The 13,034-nt window shown below is 45.8% G+C and overlaps 8 non-coding genes across 8 annotated transcripts; all 8 read left to right on the top strand.

The window, feature by feature from the left end:
- The first annotated feature begins 877 nt into the window (after positions 1 to 877).
- Positions 878 to 950, top strand: TRNAD-GUC (transfer RNA aspartic acid (anticodon GUC)). The gene has a single exon. It is a non-coding gene; the product is annotated as a tRNA-Asp (tRNA).
- Positions 951 to 1,024: 74 nt separating this feature from the next.
- Positions 1,025 to 1,097, top strand: TRNAD-GUC (transfer RNA aspartic acid (anticodon GUC)). Its single transcript has one exon. It is a non-coding gene; the product is annotated as a tRNA-Asp (tRNA).
- A 955-nt stretch (positions 1,098 to 2,052) lies between these two features.
- On the top strand, positions 2,053 to 2,125 carry TRNAD-GUC (transfer RNA aspartic acid (anticodon GUC)). Its single transcript has one exon. It is a non-coding gene; the product is annotated as a tRNA-Asp (tRNA).
- Positions 2,126 to 7,784: 5,659 nt separating this feature from the next.
- On the top strand, positions 7,785 to 7,857 carry TRNAD-GUC (transfer RNA aspartic acid (anticodon GUC)). The gene has a single exon. It is a non-coding gene; the product is annotated as a tRNA-Asp (tRNA).
- A 1,841-nt stretch (positions 7,858 to 9,698) lies between these two features.
- On the top strand, positions 9,699 to 9,771 carry TRNAD-GUC (transfer RNA aspartic acid (anticodon GUC)). Its single transcript has one exon. It is a non-coding gene; the product is annotated as a tRNA-Asp (tRNA).
- Positions 9,772 to 9,845: 74 nt separating this feature from the next.
- On the top strand, positions 9,846 to 9,918 carry TRNAD-GUC (transfer RNA aspartic acid (anticodon GUC)). Its single transcript has one exon. It is a non-coding gene; the product is annotated as a tRNA-Asp (tRNA).
- A 955-nt stretch (positions 9,919 to 10,873) lies between these two features.
- TRNAD-GUC (transfer RNA aspartic acid (anticodon GUC)) lies at positions 10,874 to 10,946 on the top strand. Its single transcript has one exon. It is a non-coding gene; the product is annotated as a tRNA-Asp (tRNA).
- Positions 10,947 to 12,488: 1,542 nt separating this feature from the next.
- TRNAS-GCU (transfer RNA serine (anticodon GCU)) lies at positions 12,489 to 12,561 on the top strand. The gene has a single exon. It is a non-coding gene; the product is annotated as a tRNA-Ser (tRNA).
- Positions 12,562 to 13,034: the final 473 nt, after the last annotated feature.

Below are 13,034 nucleotides of genomic sequence, written 5' to 3'. Positions count from 1 at the left end.
TTGCGCAATGGTTAGCGCGTTCAGCTGTTAAGAGAAAGGTTGGTGGTTCGAGCCCACTCGGGAGCGGTGTTGTGAGATCTCAAATATAACGTAAAAATCCAAAGTTTTTCCACAATACCTGACGAACATTTAATTTTTGGGGCTTCCGTTGCGCAATGGTTAGCGCGTTCAGCTGTTAAAAGAAAGGTTGGTGGTTCGAGCACACTCGGGAGCGGTGTTGTGAGATCTCAAATGTAACGTAAAAATCCAAAGTTTTTCCACAATACCTGACGAACATTTAATTTTTGGGCTTCCGTTGCACAATGGTTAGCGCGTTCGGCTGTTAACCGAAAGGTTGGTGGTTCGAGCCCATCCGGGAGCGGTGTTGTGAGATCTCAGATGTAACTTAAAAAGTCAAAGTTTTTCCACAATACCTGACGACCATTTAATTTTTGGGCTTCTTTGGCTCCATGGTTAGCGCGTTCGGATGTTAAAAAAAAGGTTGGTGGTTCGGGCCCACCCGGGTGCGGTGTTGTGAAGTTTCAAATGTAACGTAAAAAGCCAAAGTTTTTCCACAATACCTGACGAACATTTAATTTTTGGGCTTCCGTGTTGCAATGGTTAGCGCGTTCAGCTGTTAATCGAAAGGTTGGTATTTCGAGCCCACCCGGGAGCGGTGTTGTGAGATCTCAAATGTAACGTAAAAATTCAAAGTTTTTCCACAATACCTGACGAACATTTAATTTTTGGGGCTTCCGTTGCGCAATGGTTAGCGCGTTCAGCTGTTAAAAGAAAGGTTGGTGGTTCGAGCACACTCGGGAGCGGTGTTGTGAGATCTCAAATGTAACGTAAAAATCCAAAGTTTTTCCACAATACCTGACGGCCATTTATTTTGTGAGCTTCCATGGCTCAATGGTTAGCGCGTTTGACTGTCAATCGAAAGGTTGGTGGTTCGAGCCCACCCGGGAGCGGTGTTGTGAGATCTCAAATGTAACGTAAAAATCCAAAGTTTTTCCACAATACCTGACGGCCATTTATTTTCTGAGCTTCCATGGCTCAATGGTTAGCGCGATCGACTGTCAATCGAAAGGTTGGTGGTTCGAGCCCACCCGGGAGCGGTGTTGTGAGATCTCAGATGTAACGTAAAAATCCAAAGTTTTTTAACAATACCTGACGAACATTTAATTTTTGGGCTTCCAAGGCTCAATGGTTAGCGCGTTCGGCTGTTAACCGAAAGGTTGGTGGTTCGAGCCCACCCGGGAGCGGTGTTGTGAGATCTCAAATGTAACGTAAAAATCCAAAGCTTTTCCACAATACCTGACGAACATTTAATTTTTGGGCTTCCGTTGCGCAATGGTTAGCGCGTTCGGCTGTTAACCGAAAGGTTGGTGGTTCGAGCCCATCCGGGAGCGGTGTTGTGAGGTCTTAGATGTATTGTAAAATCCAAAGTTTTTCCACAATACCTGACGGCCATTTATTTTCTGAGCTTCCATGGCTCAATGGTTAGCAAGTTCGGCTGTTAAGCGAAAGGTTGGTGGTTGTAGCCCATCCGGGAGCGGTGTTGTGAGATCTCAGATGTAACTTAAAAAGTCAAAGTTTTTCCACAATACCTGACGACCATTTAATTTTTGGGCTTCTTTGGCTCCATGGTTAGCGCGTTCGGATGTTAAACAAAAGGTTGGTGGTTCGGGACCACCCGGGTGCGGTGTTGTGAAGTTTCAAATGTAACGTAAAAAGCCAAAGTTTTTCCACAATACCTGACGAACATTTAATTTTTGGGCTTCCGTGTTGCAATGGTTAGCGCGTTCAGCTGTTAATCGAAAGGTTGTTATTTCGAGGCCACCCGGGAGCGGTGTTGTGAGATCTCTGATGTAACGTAAAAAGTCAAAGTTTTTCCACAATACCTGACGAACATTTAATTTTTGGGCTTCCGTGTTGCAATGGTTAGCGCGTTCAGCTGTTAATCGAAAGGTTGGTGGTTCGAGCCCACCCGGGAGCGGTGTTGTGAGGTCTCAGATGTGACGTAAAAAGTCAAAGTTTTTCCATAATACCTGACGGCCATTTATTTTCTGAGCTTCCATGGCTCAATGGTTAGCGCGTTCGACAGTCAATCGAAAGGTTGGTGGTTCGAGCCCATCCGGGAGCGGTGTTGTGAGATCTCAGATGTAACGTAAAAAGTCAAAGTTTTTCCACAATACCTGACGACCATTTAATTTTTGGGCTTCTTTGGCTCCGTGGTTAGCGCGTTCGGATGTTAAAGAAAAGGTTGGTGATTCAGGCCCACCCGGGTGCGGTGTTGTGAAGTTTCAAATGTAACGTAAAAAGCCAAAGTCTTTCACAATACCTGACGAACATTTAATTTTTGGGCTACCGTGTTGCAATGGTTAGCGCGTTCAGCTGTTAATCGAAAGGTTGGTGGTTCGAGCCCACCCGGGAGCGGTGTTGTGAGATCTCTGATGTAACGTAAAAATCCAAAGTTTTTCCACAATACCTGACGAACATTTAATTTTTGGGCTTCCGTGTTGCAATGGTTAGCGCGTTCAGCTGTTAATCGAAAGGTTGGTGGTTCGAGCCCACCCGGGAGCGGTGTTGTGAGGTCTCAGATGTGACGTAAAAAGTCAAAGTTTTTCCACAATACCTGACGACCATTTAATTTCTGAGCTTCCGTGGATCAATGGTTAGCGCGTTCGGCTGTTAACCAATAGGTTGGTGGTTCGAGCCCATCCGGGAGCAGTGTTGTGTGATCTCAAATGTAACGTAGAAAGCCAAAGTTTTCCCACAATACCTGACGACCATTTAACTTTTGGGCTTCCGTGGCGCAATGGTTAGCACGTTCGGCTTTTAACCAATAGATTGGTGGTTCGAGCCCATCCGGGAGCGGTGTTGTGAGGTCTCAGATGTGACGTAAAAAGTCAAGGTTTTCCACAATACCTGCCAACCATTTATTTTCTGAGCTTCCATGGCTCAATGGTTAGCGCGTTCGGCTGTTAACCGAAAGGTTGGTGGTTCGAGCCCACCCGGGAGCGGTGTTGTGAGATCTCAAATGTAACGTAAAAATTCAAAGTTTTTCCACAATACCTGACGAACATATAATTTTTGGGCTTCCGTTGCGCAATGGTTAGCGCGTTCAGCTGTTAAGAGAAAGGTTGGTGGTTCGAGCCCACTCGGGAGCGGTGTTGTGAGGTCTCAGATGTGACGTAAAAAGTCAAAGTTTTTCAACAATACCTGACGACCATTTATTTTCTGAGCTTCCATGGCTCAATGGTTAGCGCGTTCGGCTGTTAACCGAAAGGTTGGTGGTTCGAGCCCACCCGGGAGCGGTGTTGTGAGATCTCAAATGTAACGTAAAAATTCAAAGTTTTTCCACAATACCTGACGAACATATAATTTTTGGGCTTCCGTTGCGCAATGGTTAGCGCGTTCAGCTGTTAAGAGAAAGGTTGGTGGTTCGAGCCCACTCGGGAGCGGTGTTGTGAGATCTCAAATGTAACGTAAAAATCCAAAGTTTTTCCACAATACCTGACGAACATTTAATTTTTGGGGCTTCCGTTGCGCAATGGTTAGCGCGTTCAGCTGTTAAAAGAAAGGTTGGTGGTTCGAGCACACTCGGGAGCGGTGTTGTGAGATCTCAAATGTAACGTAAAAATCCAAAGTTTTTCCACAATACCTGACGAACATTTAATTTTTGGGCTTCCGTTGCGCAATGGTTAGCGCGTTCGGCTGTTAACCGAAAGGTTGGTGGTTCGAGCCCATCCGGGAGCGGTGTTGTGAGATCTCAGATGTAACTTAAAAAGTCAAAGTTTTTCCACAATACCTGACGACCATTTAATTTTTGGGCTTCTTTGGCTCCATGGTTAGCGCGTTCGGATGTTAAACAAAAGGTTGGTGGTTCGGGCCCACCCGGGTGCGGTGTTGTGAAGTTTCAAATGTAACGTAAAAAGCCAAAGTTTTTCCACAATACCTGACGAACATTTAATTTTTGGGCTTCCGTTGCGCAATGGTTAGCGCGTTCGGCTGTTAACCGAAAGGTTGGTGGTTCGAGCCCATCCGGGAGCGGTGTTGTGAGGTCTTAGATGTATTGTAAAATCCAAAGTTTTTCCACAATACCTGACGGCCATTTATTTTCTGAGCTTCCATGGCTCAATGGTTAGCAAGTTCGGCTGTTAAGCGAAAGGTTGGTGGTTGTAGCCCATCCGGGAGCGGTGTTCTGAGATCTCAGATGTAACTTAAAAAGTCAAAGTTTTTCCACAATACCTGACGACCATTTAATTTTTGGGCTTCTTTGGCTCCATGGTTAGCGCGTTCGGATGTTAAACAAAAGGTTGGTGGTTCGGGCCCACCCGGGTGCGGTGTTGTGAAGTTTCAAATGTAACGTAAAAAGCCAAAGTTTTTCCACAATACCTGACGAACATTTAATTTTTGGGCTTCCGTGTTGCAATGGTTAGCGCGTTCAGCTGTTAATCGAAAGGTTGGTATTTCGAGCCCACCCGGGAGCGGTGTTGTGAGATCTCTGATGTAACGTAAAAATCCAAAGTTTTTCCACAATACCTGACGAACATTTTATTTTTGGGCTTCCGTGTTGAAATGCTTAGCGCGTTCAGCTGTTAATCGAAAGGTTGGTGGTTCGAGCCCACCCGGGAGCGGTGTTGTGAGGTCTCAGATGTGACGTAAAAAGTCAAAGTTTTTCAACAATACCTGACGACCATTTATTTTCTGAGCTTCCATGGCTCAATGGTTAGCGCGTTCGGCTGTTAACCGAAAGGTTGGTGGTTCGAGCCCACCCGGGAGCGGTGTTGTGAGATCTCAAATGTAACGTAAAAATTCAAAGTTTTTCCACAATACCTGACGAACATATAATTTTTGGGCTTCCGTTGCGCAATGGTTAGCGCGTTCAGCTGTTAAGAGAAAGGTTGGTGGTTCGAGCCCACTCGGGAGCGGTGTTGTGAGATCTCAAATGTAACGTAAAAATCCAAAGTTTTTCCACAATACCTGACGAACATTTAATTTTTGGGGCTTCCGTTGCGCAATGGTTAGCGCGTTCAGCTGTTAAAAGAAAGGTTGGTGGTTCGAGCACACTCGGGAGCGGTGTTGTGAGATCTCAAATGTAACGTAAAAATCCAAAGTTTTTCCACAATACCTGACGAACATTTAATTTTTGGGCTTCCGTTGCGCAATGGTTAGCGCGTTCGGCTGTTAACCGAAAGGTTGGTGGTTCGAGCCCATCCGGGAGCGGTGTTGTGAGGTCTTAGATGTATTGTAAAATCCAAAGTTTTTCCACAATACCTGACGGCCATTTATTTTCTGAGCTTCCATGGCTCAATGGTTAGCAAGTTCGGCTGTTAAGCGAAAGGTTGGTGGTTGTAGCCCATCCGGGAGCGGTGTTCTGAGATCTCAGATGTAACTTAAAAAGTCAAAGTTTTTCCACAATACCTGACGACCATTTAATTTTTGGGCTTCTTTGGCTCCATGGTTAGCGCGTTCGGATGTTAAACAAAAGGTTGGTGGTTCGGGCCCACCCGGGTGCGGTGTTGTGAAGTTTCAAATGTAACGTAAAAAGCCAAAGTTTTTCCACAATACCTGACGAACATTTAATTTTTGGGCTTCCGTGTTGCAATGGTTAGCGCGTTCAGCTGTTAATCGAAAGGTTGGTATTTCGAGCCCACCCGGGAGCGGTGTTGTGAGATCTCTGATGTAACGTAAAAATCCAAAGTTTTTCCACAATACCTGACGAACATTTTATTTTTGGGCTTCCGTGTTGAAATGCTTAGCGCGTTCAGCTGTTAATCGAAAGGTTGGTGGTTCGAGCCCACCCGGGAGCGGTGTTGTGAGGTCTCAGATGTGACGTAAAAAGTCAAAGTTTTTCAACAATACCTGACGACCATTTATTTTCTGAGCTTCCATGGCTCAATGGTTAGCGCGTTCGGCTGTTAACCGAAAGGTTGGTGGTTCGAGCCCACCCGGGAGCGGTGTTGTGAGATCTCAAATGTAACGTAAAAATTCAAAGTTTTTCCACAATACCTGACGAACATATAATTTTTGGGCTTCCGTTGCGCAATGGTTAGCGCGTTCAGCTGTTAAGAGAAAGGTTGGTGGTTCGAGCCCACTCGGGAGCGGTGTTGTGAGATCTCAAATGTAACGTAAAAATCCAAAGTTTTTCCACAATACCTGACGAACATTTAATTTTTGGGGCTTCCGTTGCGCAATGGTTAGCGCGTTCAGCTGTTAAAAGAAAGGTTGGTGGTTCGAGCACACTCGGGAGCGGTGTTGTGAGATCTCAAATGTAACGTAAAAATCCAAAGTTTTTCCACAATACCTGACGAACATTTAATTTTTGGGCTTCCGTTGCGCAATGGTTAGCGCGTTCGGCTGTTAACCGAAAGGTTGGTGGTTCGAGCCCATCCGGGAGCGGTGTTGTGAGATCTCAGATGTAACTTAAAAAGTCAAAGTTTTTCCACAATACCTGACGACCATTTAATTTTTGGGCTTCTTTGGCTCCATGGTTAGCGCGTTCGGATGTTAAACAAAAGGTTGGTGGTTCGGGCCCACCCGGGTGCGGTGTTGTGAAGTTTCAAATGTAACGTAAAAAGCCAAAGTTTTTCCACAATACCTGACGAACATTTAATTTTTGGGCTTCCGTTGCGCAATGGTTAGCGCGTTCGGCTGTTAACCGAAAGGTTGGTGGTTCGAGCCCATCCGGGAGCGGTGTTGTGAGGTCTTAGATGTATTGTAAAATCCAAAGTTTTTCCACAATACCTGACGGCCATTTATTTTCTGAGCTTCCATGGCTCAATGGTTAGCAAGTTCGGCTGTTAAGCGAAAGGTTGGTGGTTGTAGCCCATCCGGGAGCGGTGTTCTGAGATCTCAGATGTAACTTAAAAAGTCAAAGTTTTTCCACAATACCTGACGACCATTTAATTTTTGGGCTTCTTTGGCTCCATGGTTAGCGCGTTCGGATGTTAAACAAAAGGTTGGTGGTTCGGGCCCACCCGGGTGCGGTGTTGTGAAGTTTCAAATGTAACGTAAAAAGCCAAAGTTTTTCCACAATACCTGACGAACATTTAATTTTTGGGCTTCCGTGTTGCAATGGTTAGCGCGTTCAGCTGTTAATCGAAAGGTTGGTATTTCGAGCCCACCCGGGAGCGGTGTTGTGAGATCTCTGATGTAACGTAAAAATCCAAAGTTTTTCCACAATACCTGACGAACATTTAATTTTTGGGCTTCCGTGTTGAAATGCTTAGCGCGTTCAGCTGTTAATCAAAAGGTTGGTGGTTCGAGCCCACCCGGGAGCGGTGTTGTGAGGTCTCAGATGTGACGTAAAAAGTCAAAGTTTTTCAACAATACCTGACGACCATTTATTTTCTGAGCTTCCATGGCTCAATGGTTAGCGCGTTCGGCTGTTAACCGAAAGGTTGGTGGTTCGAGCCCACCCGGGAGCGGTGTTGTGAGATCTCAAATGTAACGTAAAAATTCAAAGTTTTTCCACAATACCTGACGAACATATAATTTTTGGGCTTCCGTTGCGCAATGGTTAGCGCGTTCAGCTGTTAAGAGAAAGGTTGGTGGTTCGAGCCCACTCGGGAGCGGTGTTGTGAGATCTCAAATGTAACGTAAAAATCCAAAGTTTTTCCACAATACCTGACGAACATTTAATTTTTGGGGCTTCCGTTGCGCAATGGTTAGCGCGTTCAGCTGTTAAAAGAAAGGTTGGTGGTTCGAGCACACTCGGGAGCGGTGTTGTGAGATCTCAAATGTAACGTAAAAATCCAAAGTTTTTCCACAATACCTGACTGCCATTTATTTTGTGAGCTTCCATGGCTCAATGGTTAGCGCGTTTGACTGTCAATCGAAAGGTTGGTGGTTCGAGCCCACCCGGGAGCGGTGTTGTGAGATCTCAAATGTAACGTAAAAAGTCAAAGTTTTTCAACAATACCTGACGACCATTTATTTTCTGAGCTTCCATGGCTCAATGGTTAGCGCGTTCGGCTGTTAACCGAAAGGTTGGTGGTTCGAGCCCACCCGGGAGCGGTGTTGTGAGATCTCAAATGTAACGTAAAAATTCAAAGTTTTTCCACAATACCTGACGAACATATAATTTTTGGGCTTCCGTTGCGCAATGGTTAGCGCGTTCAGCTGTTAAGAGAAAGGTTGGTGGTTCGAGCCCACTCGGGAGCGGTGTTGTGAGATCTCAAATGTAACGTAAAAATCCAAAGTTTTTCCACAGTACCTGACGAACATTTAATTTTTGGGGCTTCCGTTGCGCAATGGTTAGCGCGTTCAGCTGTTAAAAGAAAGGTTGGTGGTTCGAGCACACTCGGGAGCGGTGTTGTGAGATCTCAAATGTAACGTAAAAATCCAAAGTTTTTCCACAATACCTGACGAACATTTAATTTTTGGGCTTCCGTTGCGCAATGGTTAGCGCGTTCGGCTGTTAACCGAAAGGTTGGTGGTTCGAGCCCATCCGGGAGCGGTGTTGTGAGATCTCAGATGTAACTTAAAAAGTCAAAGTTTTTCCACAATACCTGACGACCATTTAATTTTTGGGCTTCTTTGGCTCCATGGTTAGCGCGTTCGGATGTTAAACAAAAGGTTGGTGGTTCGGGCCCACCCGGGTGCGGTGTTGTGAAGTTTCAAATGTAACGTAAAAAGCCAAAGTTTTTCCACAATACCTGACGAACATTTAATTTTTGGGCTTCCGTGTTGCAATGGTTAGCGCGTTCAGCTGTTAATCGAAAGGTTGGTGGTTCGAGCCCACCCGGGAGCGGTGTTGTGAGATCTCAAATGTAACGTAAAAATTCAAAGTTTTTCCACAATACCTGACGAACATATAATTTTTGGGCTTCCGTTGCGCAATGGTTAGCGCGTTCAGCTGTTAAGAGAAAGGTTGGTGGTTCGAGCCCACTCGGGAGCGGTGTTGTGAGATCTCAAATATAACGTAAAAATCCAAAGTTTTTCCACAATACCTGACGAACATTTAATTTTTGGGGCTTCCGTTGCGCAATGGTTAGCGCGTTCAGCTGTTAAAAGAAAGGTTGGTGGTTCGAGCACACTCGGGAGCGGTGTTGTGAGATCTCAAATGTAACGTAAAAATCCAAAGTTTTTCCACAATACCTGACGAACATTTAATTTTTGGGCTTAAGTTGCACAATGGTTAGCGCGTTCGGCTGTTAACCGAAAGGTTGGTGGTTCGAGCCCATCCGGGAGCGGTGTTGTGAGATCTCAGATGTAACTTAAAAAGTCAAAGTTTTTCCACAATACCTGACGACCATTTAATTTTTGGGCTTCTTTGGCTCCATGGTTAGCGCGTTCGGATGTTAAAAAAAAGGTTGGTGGTTCGGGCCCACCCGGGTGCGGTGTTGTGAAGTTTCAAATGTAACGTAAAAAGCCAAAGTTTTTCCACAATACCTGACGAACATTTAATTTTTGGGCTTCCGTGTTGCAATGGTTAGCGCGTTCAGCTATTAATCGAAAGGTTGGTATTTCGAGCCCACCCGGGAGCGGTGTTGTGAGATCTCAAATGTAACGTAAAAATTCAAAGTTTTTCCACAATACCTGACGAACATTTAATTTTTGGGGCTTCCGTTGCGCAATGGTTAGCGCGTTCAGCTGTTAAAAGAAAGGTTGGTGGTTCGAGCACACTCGGGAGCGGTGTTGTGAGATCTCAAATGTAACGTAAAAATCCAAAGTTTTTCCACAATACCTGACGGCCATTTATTTTGTGAGCTTCCATGGCTCAATGGTTAGCGCGTTTGACTGTCAATCGAAAGGTTGGTGGTTCGAGCCCACCCGGGAGCGGTGTTGTGAGATCTCAAATGTAACGTAAAAATCCAAAGTTTTTCCACAATACCTGACGGCCATTTATTTTCTGAGCTTCCATGGCTCAATGGTTAGCGCGATCGACTGTCAATCGAAAGGTTGGTGGTTCGAGCCCACCCGGGAGCGGTGTTGTGAGATCTCAGATGTAACGTAAAAATCCAAAGTTTTTCCACAATACCTGACGAACATTTAATTTTTGGGCTTCCAAGGCTCAATGGTTAGCGCGTTCGGCTGTTAACCGAAAGGTTGGTGGTTCGAGCCCACCCGGGAGCGGTGTTGTGAGATCTCAAATGTAACGTAAAAATCCAAAGCTTTTCCACAATACCTGACGAACATTTAATTTTTGGGCTTCCGTTGCGCAATGGTTAGCGCGTTCGGCTGTTAACCGAAAGGTTGGTGGTTCGAGCCCATCCGGGAGCGGTGTTGTGAGGTCTTAGATGTATTGTAAAATCCAAAGTTTTTCCACAATACCTGACGGCCATTTATTTTCTGAGCTTCCATGGCTCAATGGTTAGCAAGTTCGGCTGTTAAGCGAAAGGTTGGTGGTTGTAGCCCATCCGGGAGCGGTGTTGTGAGATCTCAGATGTAACTTAAAAAGTCAAAGTTTTTCCACAATACCTGACGACCATTTAATTTTTGGGCTTCTTTGGCTCCATGGTTAGCGCGTTCGGATGTTAAACAAAAGGTTGGTGGTTCGGGACCACCCGGGTGCGGTGTTGTGAAGTTTCAAATGTAACGTAAAAAGCCAAAGTTTTTCCACAATACCTGACGAACATTTAATTTTTGGGCTTCCGTGTTGCAATGGTTAGCGCGTTCAGCTGTTAATCGAAAGGTTGTTATTTCGAGGCCACCCGGGAGCGGTGTTGTGAGATCTCTGATGTAACGTAAAAAGTCAAAGTTTTTCCACAATACCTGACGAACATTTAATTTTTGGGCTTCCGTGTTGCAATGGTTAGCGCGTTCAGCTGTTAATCGAAAGGTTGGTGGTTCGAGCCCACCCGGGAGCGGTGTTGTGAGGTCTCAGATGTGACGTAAAAAGTCAAAGTTTTTCCATAATACCTGACGGCCATTTATTTTCTGAGCTTCCATGGCTCAATGGTTAGCGCGTTCGACAGTCAATCGAAAGGTTGGTGGTTCGAGCCCATCCGGGAGCGGTGTTGTGAGATCTCAGATGTAACGTAAAAAGTCAAAGTTTTTCCACAATACCTGACGACCATTTAATTTTTGGGCTTCTTTGGCTCCGTGGTTAGCGCGTTCGGATGTTAAAGAAAAGGTTGGTGATTCAGGCCCACCCGGGTGCGGTGTTGTGAAGTTTCAAATGTAACGTAAAAAGCCAAAGTCTTTCACAATACCTGACGAACATTTAATTTTTGGGCTACCGTGTTGCAATGGTTAGCGCGTTCAGCTGTTAATCGAAAGGTTGGTGGTTCGAGCCCACCCGGGAGCGGTGTTGTGAGATCTCTGATGTAACGTAAAAATCCAAAGTTTTTCCACAATACCTGACGAACATTTAATTTTTGGGCTTCCGTGTTGCAATGGTTAGCGCGTTCAGCTGTTAATCGAAAGGTTGGTGGTTCGAGCCCACCCGGGAGCGGTGTTGTGAGGTCTCAGATGTGACGTAAAAAGTCAAAGTTTTTCCACAATACCTGACGACCATTTAATTTCTGAGCTTCCGTGGATCAATGGTTAGCGCGTTCGGCTGTTAACCAATAGGTTGGTGGTTCGAGCCCATCCGGGAGCAGTGTTGTGTGATCTCAAATGTAACGTAGAAAGCCAAAGTTTTCCCACAATACCTGACGACCATTTAACTTTTGGGCTTCCGTGGCGCAATGGTTAGCACGTTCGGCTTTTAACCAATAGATTGGTGGTTCGAGCCCATCCGGGAGCGGTGTTGTGAGGTCTCAGATGTGACGTAAAAAGTCAAGGTTTTCCACAATACCTGCCAACCATTTAATTTCTGAGCTTCTGTGGCTCAATGGTTAGCGCGTTCGGCTGTTAACCAATAGGTTGGTGGTTCGACCCCATCCGGGAGCGGTGTTGTGAGGTCTCAGATGTGACGTAAAAAGTCAAGGTTTTTACATAATACCTGACGAGCATTTAACTTTTGGGCTTCCGTGGCGCAATGGTTAGCGCGTTCGGCTGTTAACCAATAGGTTGGTGGTTCGAGCCCATCCGGGAGCGGTGTTGTGAGGTCTCAGATGTGACGTAAAAAGTCAAGGTTTTTACACAATACCTGACGAGCATTTAATTTTTGGGATTCCGTGGCGCAATGGTTAGCGCGTTCAGCTGTTAATCGAAAGGTTGGTGGTTCGAGCCCACCCGGGAGAGGTGTTGTGGGGTCTCAAATGTAACGTAGAAAGCCAAAGTTTTTCCACAACACCTGACAACCATTAAATTTCTGAGCTTCCGTGGCTCAATGGTTAGCGCGTTCGGCTGTTAACCAATAGGTTGGTGGTTCGAGCCCATCCGGGAGCGGTGTTGTGAGGTCTCAGATGTGACGTAAAAAGTCATGGTTTTTGCACAATACCTGACGAGCATTTAACTTTTGGGCTTCCGTGGCGCAATGGTTAGCGCGTTCGGCTGTTAACCAATAGGTTGGTGGTTCGAGCCCATCCGGGAGCGGTGTTGTGAGGTCTCAGATGTGACGTAAAAAGTCATGGTTTTTGCACAATACCTGACGGGCATTTAGCTTTTGGGCTTCCGTGGCGCAATGGTTAGCGCGTTCGGCTGCTATTCAAAAGGTTGGTGGTTTGAGCCCATCCGGGAGCGGTGTTGTGAGGTCTCAAATGTAACATAAAATGTCAGAGTTTTTCCACAATACCTGTCGAACATTTAACTTTTGGGCTTCCGTGGCGCAATGGTTAGCGCGTTCAGCTGTTAATCGAAAGGTTGGTGGTACGAGCCCACCCGGGAGAGGTGTTGTGGGGTCTCAGATGTAGCGTAAAAAGTCAAAACTTTTCCACAATACGTGACAACCATTTAATTTCTGAGCTTCCGTGGCTCAATGATTAGCGCGTTCGGCTGTTAACCAATAGGTTGGTGGTTCGAGCCCACCCGGGAGCGGTGTTGTGGGATCTCAAATGTAACGTAAAAATTCAAGGTTTTTCCACAATACCTGACGAACATTTAATTTTTTTGGTTCCTTGGGGCAATGGTTAGCGCGTTCGGCTGTTAACCAATAGGTTGGTGGTTCGAGCCCACCCGGGAGCGGTTGGTGTGGGATCTCAAATGTACCGTAGAAA

The sequence above is a fragment of the Phalangium opilio genome, unplaced genomic scaffold, assembly GCF_054372755.1.
Source record: "Phalangium opilio isolate 3A_F unplaced genomic scaffold, DU_Popi_V2 ptg000082l_1, whole genome shotgun sequence".
NCBI lineage: Eukaryota > Metazoa > Arthropoda > Arachnida > Opiliones > Phalangiidae > Phalangium > Phalangium opilio.
This window is presented reverse-complemented; position numbering and strand designations above follow the sequence as displayed.